Source organism: Hyposmocoma kahamanoa, unplaced genomic scaffold, assembly GCF_003589595.1.
Source record: "Hyposmocoma kahamanoa isolate Upper Pololo Valley unplaced genomic scaffold, ASM358959v1 215, whole genome shotgun sequence".
Taxonomy (NCBI): domain Eukaryota; kingdom Metazoa; phylum Arthropoda; class Insecta; order Lepidoptera; family Cosmopterigidae; genus Hyposmocoma; species Hyposmocoma kahamanoa.
Window position 1 is genome coordinate 3324985 of NW_020653736.1, and position 6729 is coordinate 3331713.

The following is a 6729-nucleotide window of genomic DNA, read 5'->3' on the forward strand; positions in this document are numbered from 1 at the left end:
CTTCAATGGTTTCCACATATATCTTCCCTGGCCAGCAGATTATGCTCCGCTGCATACGCAGTCCGCAGAATACGTGAGCTTACCGATGTTAGTACTGCTAGACTAGTTTACTTTTGGAAATGAAACTATTTTAGATATTAGATAACTCTCAGAGAAAAGTTTAAGGAGACTGGTATCATGACTGTGGCATCACAGTACATTTACTCAAATATTTTATATGCCCGTAAAAATATGCATAATTTCAATAAGAAAGAAGATATCCATAATATTAACCTTAGAGCTAAGTCCAAACTCATGGTACCACGATTTCGTTTAATGGAGGTAAACAACTCTTTTATGGGGAACTGTATACGTTTTTACAATAAGATTCCGGAGCATATATTAAGCTTAGAATAATAACGCATAGAAACCTAGCCCGCACACGCTAAGTGAGGCAAACTGTAGAACGCCCTATGGGCTTACACGAGCGAGCGGGCTGTCAGTGCTCAAGGTCAAGTTGCACCGCGAGCAACTCAAAAATTTTTGCTAAAAATGACGAAATTAGCGGTAATTGGGTTTAAAAATAGATCAGACAAATATAAAATAGACACTAACATCACATTCCACAAGGAAGTAACGCGTTTCAACTTGTATTTTTATGTAAATATTCATTAAAACGGAAAATTAATTTCGTTGCAACAAGATACGAAAATGTTGCAAAGTAACGGGTTGTTTCTCCCCATTTTGCTATTCTGTTTCAAAATAATTATATTACGTAATTTTATTGAGAATAGGCCATATCGCGACGGTTGCAAAATTTCTACAAATGTACACCGCCGCAACGACATTGTAGGGAATTTACGTTAGCTATTTTTACGAAATATATTTAGTATTTGCCTTCATTAGTTTCATGTGAAAAATCATTATTCTTGTTCATCATACACTCATTTTAAAAAATTGTCTTGCCCAGACTCAAACGTTCTTAACTAAAATTATTTCAGGAAACTAACACTGACTAAAAAGTCATCGTCAGTTCTCCAAAATCGTGTATAAATAACTTTCAGGTTCAGGTTCTTAATTGTTATCGTGTACTTTTCATATAAACATACCCACAGATAATATCAGGCTATTTATATATTCAAATTCGATAGTCGCACTTAAACTCGCTTGTAGGTTTTTCTTCATATATGAGTTAAATAAGAATTGGGTAGTATTTAATAAGGTGCCTACAGATTTGCTCGACATTGTCGATCGACAGTAACGATTGAGGATTACAGACGTTTTCGAGGAGTTTTAGAGTGCTTATTACGAATGTAGAAGTTCTAAATCCAAGATGGTTGACAACAATTTTCAAAAATGTATTTTTGGTAAACCATAAGGAAATGGCACGTATATCTGAATACAAAATGGGGGACAAGACTTCTAATTCTTCTTCTTCTAATTCTTTGCCGTCTTGGATTTAGAAATATGTGCTCCTATTCGGAATGAGCAGCCCCTAATACCTTGAAAACGACACCAAACTTGCCATTATTCGAAAAATCGTGCCCGCCATCTTGGATTTAGAAATTAGTGCCATGTTCTTAATGAGCACCCCCAAATACCTCGAAAACGACACCCAACTTGCTATTATTTGAAAAGTCATGTCCGCCATCTTGGATTTAGAAATAAGTGCTATATTCTTAATGAGCACCCCCAAATACCTCGAAAACGATCCCCAACTTGCCATTATATGAAAAATCGTGCCCGCCATCTTGGATTTAGAAATGAGTGCCATATTCGTAATGAGCACCCCTAAATACCTCGAAAATGATACCCATATTGCATTTATTTCAAAAGTCGTGTCCGCCATCTTGGATTTAGAAATAAATGCCATATTCGTGATGAGCACCTCGAATACCTCGAAAACGATTCCCATATTGCATTTATTCGAAAAGACGTGTCCGCCATCTTGGGTTTAGAAATGAGAAAAGTCGTCTTCTTTATTTAGGCCACTTAGTATCCGAAGCAGGAATACTACCAGATCCGGAAAAAAACTAAAGTACTTGAAGAATACCCAAGGCCACAAAACACAGACGACGTGAAGCGCAAAGGCTACGCTTTGCTAGTTATTATAGAAAATTTATAAAGAATTTTGCAGAAAGAGCTTGTCCTCTAAATAAATTAAGTTCTAAAAATGTACCATTTCAATGGACAGATGAATGTGAGCATTCATTCCAATCATTAAAACCGCGCTTATAAGTCCACCAGTCCTACAGTACCCTAATTTGACAGAGGAAAACGAATTTTTACTTCAGACGGATGCATCAGGTATCGCAATAGGGGCTGTACTATGTAACAGTGATGGCAGGCCAGTAGCGTATGCAAGTAGAGGTTTAAATAAGGCCGAAAAGAATTACCCGACTATAGAAAAGGAGCTTTTGGCAATAGTGTGGAGCGTCAAATATTTTCGACCTTATTTATACAGACGAAAATTTAAAATTCAAACGGATCATCGACCTTCAGTATATTTACTTAGCATGCGTGACCCTTCCAGTAGGTTACTAAAGTTCAGGTTGCAACTAGAGGAGTACAGCTTCACAATTGAATACATAAAAGGATCGAAGAATGCCGCCGCTGACGCGTTGTCTAGAATTAGTATCACGTCCGAAGAGTTAAAACAATTGAATGAAAATGTTTTGAATGTTGTGACCTGAGCGCAAGCGAGAAGAATGGCAGATAATGTAGAAAATAATAAAAAGTTAAATTCACCGGAAATTAGTCATCCCCTAAACTCGAGGCCCGTGCAACCGAGAGTTGTGGAGATAATTAAACAACCGAGAAATTTAACTGAATTGAGGTTAGTTGATAATAGAAAAATTAATGAGTTAAATAGGCCTAGTGACGAATTCGTCAAAGTATTTTACTTAAGTAAAAAGCAAAAACTGCATTTATTTAAATAGTTTTTCTCGATCGCCGGTAACGCGAGACGTACTGGCGAGGGATTTAGCTAATCTATGTAAGCAATTAAGCATAAAAAAGATATGCATAATAAAGAATAAAAATAATGAAGAGGTTATATCCGGACTCATAAGTGAAATAAAGGCAAGGACAGATTGGTCAGATCTATGTATATGTATACTAAAGGACGTAAAGAGAATAGATAATGCAGACGACAAGCGCGTCATATTGAATGACTTTCATCTTTTGCCCACAAGTGGCCACGCGGGCATCAAGCGAATGTCAAACAATATCAAAAAGTATTATTATTGGCAGAATATTGAGAAGGATGTGAGGGAATTTGTGTCAAACTGTGAGCAATGTCAGAATCAGAAATATTGTATAAAAATTAAACAGCCTTTAGAAATAACTACGACATCAAATTATGCGTTCGAAAAAGTATACCTAGATATAGTAGGTCCACTGCCTAAGGACGCAAACGGTCATGTTTACATTCTCACTTTACGGTGCGAACTGTCTAAGTTTGTGGAAGCATACCCAATACAGTCAAAAGATGCAGTCACCGTAGCTAGGTCATTCGTGGAAAACTTTGTACTACGATTCGGGATACCGCGGGAAATAGCAACAGATCGTGGCACAGAATTTATCTCAAGTACTATGAAGCAGGTATGCGAACTGCTGAAAATTAGCCAACTCACATCGACTGCGTATCACCACGAGTGGATGGGAGCCCTAGAAAATACGCATAAGACAATGGGCGTGTATTTGCGCATCAACTGCGAAAAACAACCATCATCGTGGAGCAGCGGCTTCCTTACTGGTGTTTTGCGCACAATAATACGGTTCACGGCGAAACAAAATACACGCCACATGAGCTGGTATTTGGTAAGTCATGCATATTACCAGATAATTTCACAGGTGGCGTAATAGACCCTTTGTATAACTACGACAGCTATCCTGTCGAGTTCAAATACAGACTCTAGGTCGCACAAAACAATGCTAGGAGTAACTTAATAGGGAGTAAGGTGAAGAGAAAACTAGCCTACGACTGTAAAATAAATCCAGTTCAGTATACGAAAAGTAAGTATCTGTTACTAAAAAACGAAACTGGAGGTAAATTGGATAGTGTTTATTTAGGTCCATTTTTAATCTTGCAAGATTTAGGTAGTAATGTAAAGATAATGAGAAACGGAAAAGAAGATATCGTGCATAAAAACCGTACCAAACCATATAATATGTAACATATACAGGCTGTATATTTGAAAGTGGGACATACTTATAGAGTGCGTTATATTCCTGATTCTCAACCCAAAGAAATAATAAACTAATGAACTTAAACTTTACAAAAAATATTTTTTATTTTTTTTATCGACTACTACTTGAGCATAACATTAGTTATCGAAATCTATGCACATCACTACTATTGCTCCGACGCAGCGGCGAAAAGTAAAGCACAGGTCGGGGGTGAGGACGCGGGCGCACACGCGAAATTGCTCAGTCCACGCGCGACCTTGATCTAACGAAGACACGTAAATTATTTGTCCTTCCGCTCGCCCGATCGCCGCAAAATGGGTATTTATTCTAACGTGGAATTGACTGAGATGGTGCGACTTTACGCAGTAAGTGGTGATAGTGTGAGGCAAGCTATTGAAATGTTCCCAAATCGCAGTTTACGCGGAGGAGGTGAACAGTGTCGAAGCGTTGCGTGAGAGGATTATCTCAGCATTTTATACTGTGAGACAAAATGTGTTTGTGTTGTACAATTTAAAACAAAATTTACTATGCCGTGCTAGACTATGCATTGTGGAAAACGGTGGACATTTTGAACACTTGCTCCGTACCACGTAAGTGTAAATAAACTGTAAATAACTAAAAAATCAATCATTGTAATTAATTTGATTTCACATTTTTAACTACGCCAAAAACCTTAATTCTTATTAAATGATAACTACTTACTAAATCATAAACTTATATTTTTTAGTACGTAAAACATTTCGATGATAGTTCAAGTAAAAAACAATTAACATAAGCTAAAACGTAAATGTGAAATCATTGTTATTGTTGCTGTCTCACTCGGCGTTCGCTTGGTAGCATTCCCATTGCGCTCGAAATCAAGCGTAAAGGGAATCGGTTTATTCCTATCTACACTTCAAAACACATTTGTTGATTTATTTTTTGTTCTATCCCATATCCTAATTTTATTTTAGTCTATGTTAAGTTGTAACATGATTTACTATGACATGTATGAATGTCTCACTTTCAAATATACAGCCTGTATAATATGTAATACCTTAATTTAATTGAAATCAATTTTACAGTATTTTTAATAATTGTTTTAATAATTTTTTTTTTTTATTTTTTTTTTATTGGCAATTTATTATTTAATTGTTTAATTTTATTTCATAAGATTCTCCTAAAAAGTATTTATAATATTAATAGTATCCACATTTATAATTAGTAGTACTTTTTACCTGAAATACAGGAATTTCCTAGTTCAGGTACATGTATTATTTTGACATTAAATCGCATAAGTAGTCTTTAGTTTTCTCTGTACATTATGTTACTGAATAAAAGAATTTTTTATTTTTATAATAAATTGTAAAACCATATACTCGTAAGCCAATGTTACTCGTAAGTCGTAAGTCGTTGTGTAATAATGAGCCAATTCCTATATTTTACTATGTACAATCTTATGATAATTATGTAATTTCAAATAGGTTTATATTTTTACTATTTTAATTTTCTTATAGGCTTACACGTTTAATTTAGAGGAAAATATCGGAGGTAAAACATAGGTACGGTGCCCTGGCTCAGATCACCGATTAATACCAAACAACATAGAGCGATTGCGCAGATACGGCACGCGAAGAATCGTGAAAGCCGCGCTCACCGTGTGCAGACAAACGCCGGTGGAGGCGCAGCGGAAGGAGTCCACGGCGCAGGCGCAGTCGGCCTCGTCGCTGTCGTCGGGGCAGTGCGGCGAGCCGTCGCAGCGGGCGCTCTGCGGCACGCAGGCCCCCGACGCGCAGCGGAACTGCCCCGCCGAGCAGTTGCCGGCCGGCGGGTGGCCTGCGGACGGGCGGCGGTGGAGGGCGCTGGCGCGGGGCTGCGGCCGCGGGGCGGGCCGGGCGTTACCGCAGTGCGTGGTCTCGTCGGAGCCGTCGGAGCAGTCGCGGCGGCCGTCGCAGCGCCAGGCGAGCGGCACGCACTCGGCGCCGGGCTCGCCGCGGCCGCCGCACGCGAACTGCTGCGGGCCGCACGGCTCGCCGTCGCCGTCGTCGTCGTCCTCGTCGTCGTCGGGGCAGTCGAGCTCGTCGCTGGCGTCGGGGCAGTCGGCCGTGCGGTCGCAGCGCCAGCGCGGCAGGAAGCAGGAGGGCGGCTGCGCGCACGGCAGCGCGTCGGGGCCCAGGAAGGCGCAGGTGGCGTGCGGGCAGGCGCGCTCGTCGGACGCGTCGGCGCACTGCGCGGCGCCGTCGCAGCGCGCGCCCAGCGGCACGCACGGGCCCGCGGCGCAGCGGAAGTGCGACGCGGGGCAGTCGCAGTCCTGCTCGTCCGAGCCGTCGTCGCAGTCGGCGCGCCCGTCGCACAGCACGGCCGCGCGCACGCAGCGCCCGCCGGCGCCGCAGTGCACCCAGCCGGCCGGGCACTCGCGCGACGCTGCTCGAGTCGGGGCGGGTCAGGGGCCGCCTGCCGCCGGGCCGGGCGGCGGCGGCGCGGCACTCACTGCAGTAGAACAGGTCCTCGTCGCTGGCGTCGGCGCGGTCGCTGCAGTGGCGCACGCCGTCGCACACCAGCTCGGCGGGCAGGCAGCGG

The 6729-nt window shown here is 41.8% G+C and overlaps 1 pseudogene; it reads right to left on the reverse strand.

Annotated features, from left to right (window-relative positions):
* Positions 1–5697: 5697 nt before the first annotated feature.
* The window catches only part of LOC113227741, a 36976-nt pseudogene continuing 35944 nt past the window's right edge, over positions 5698–6729 (reverse strand).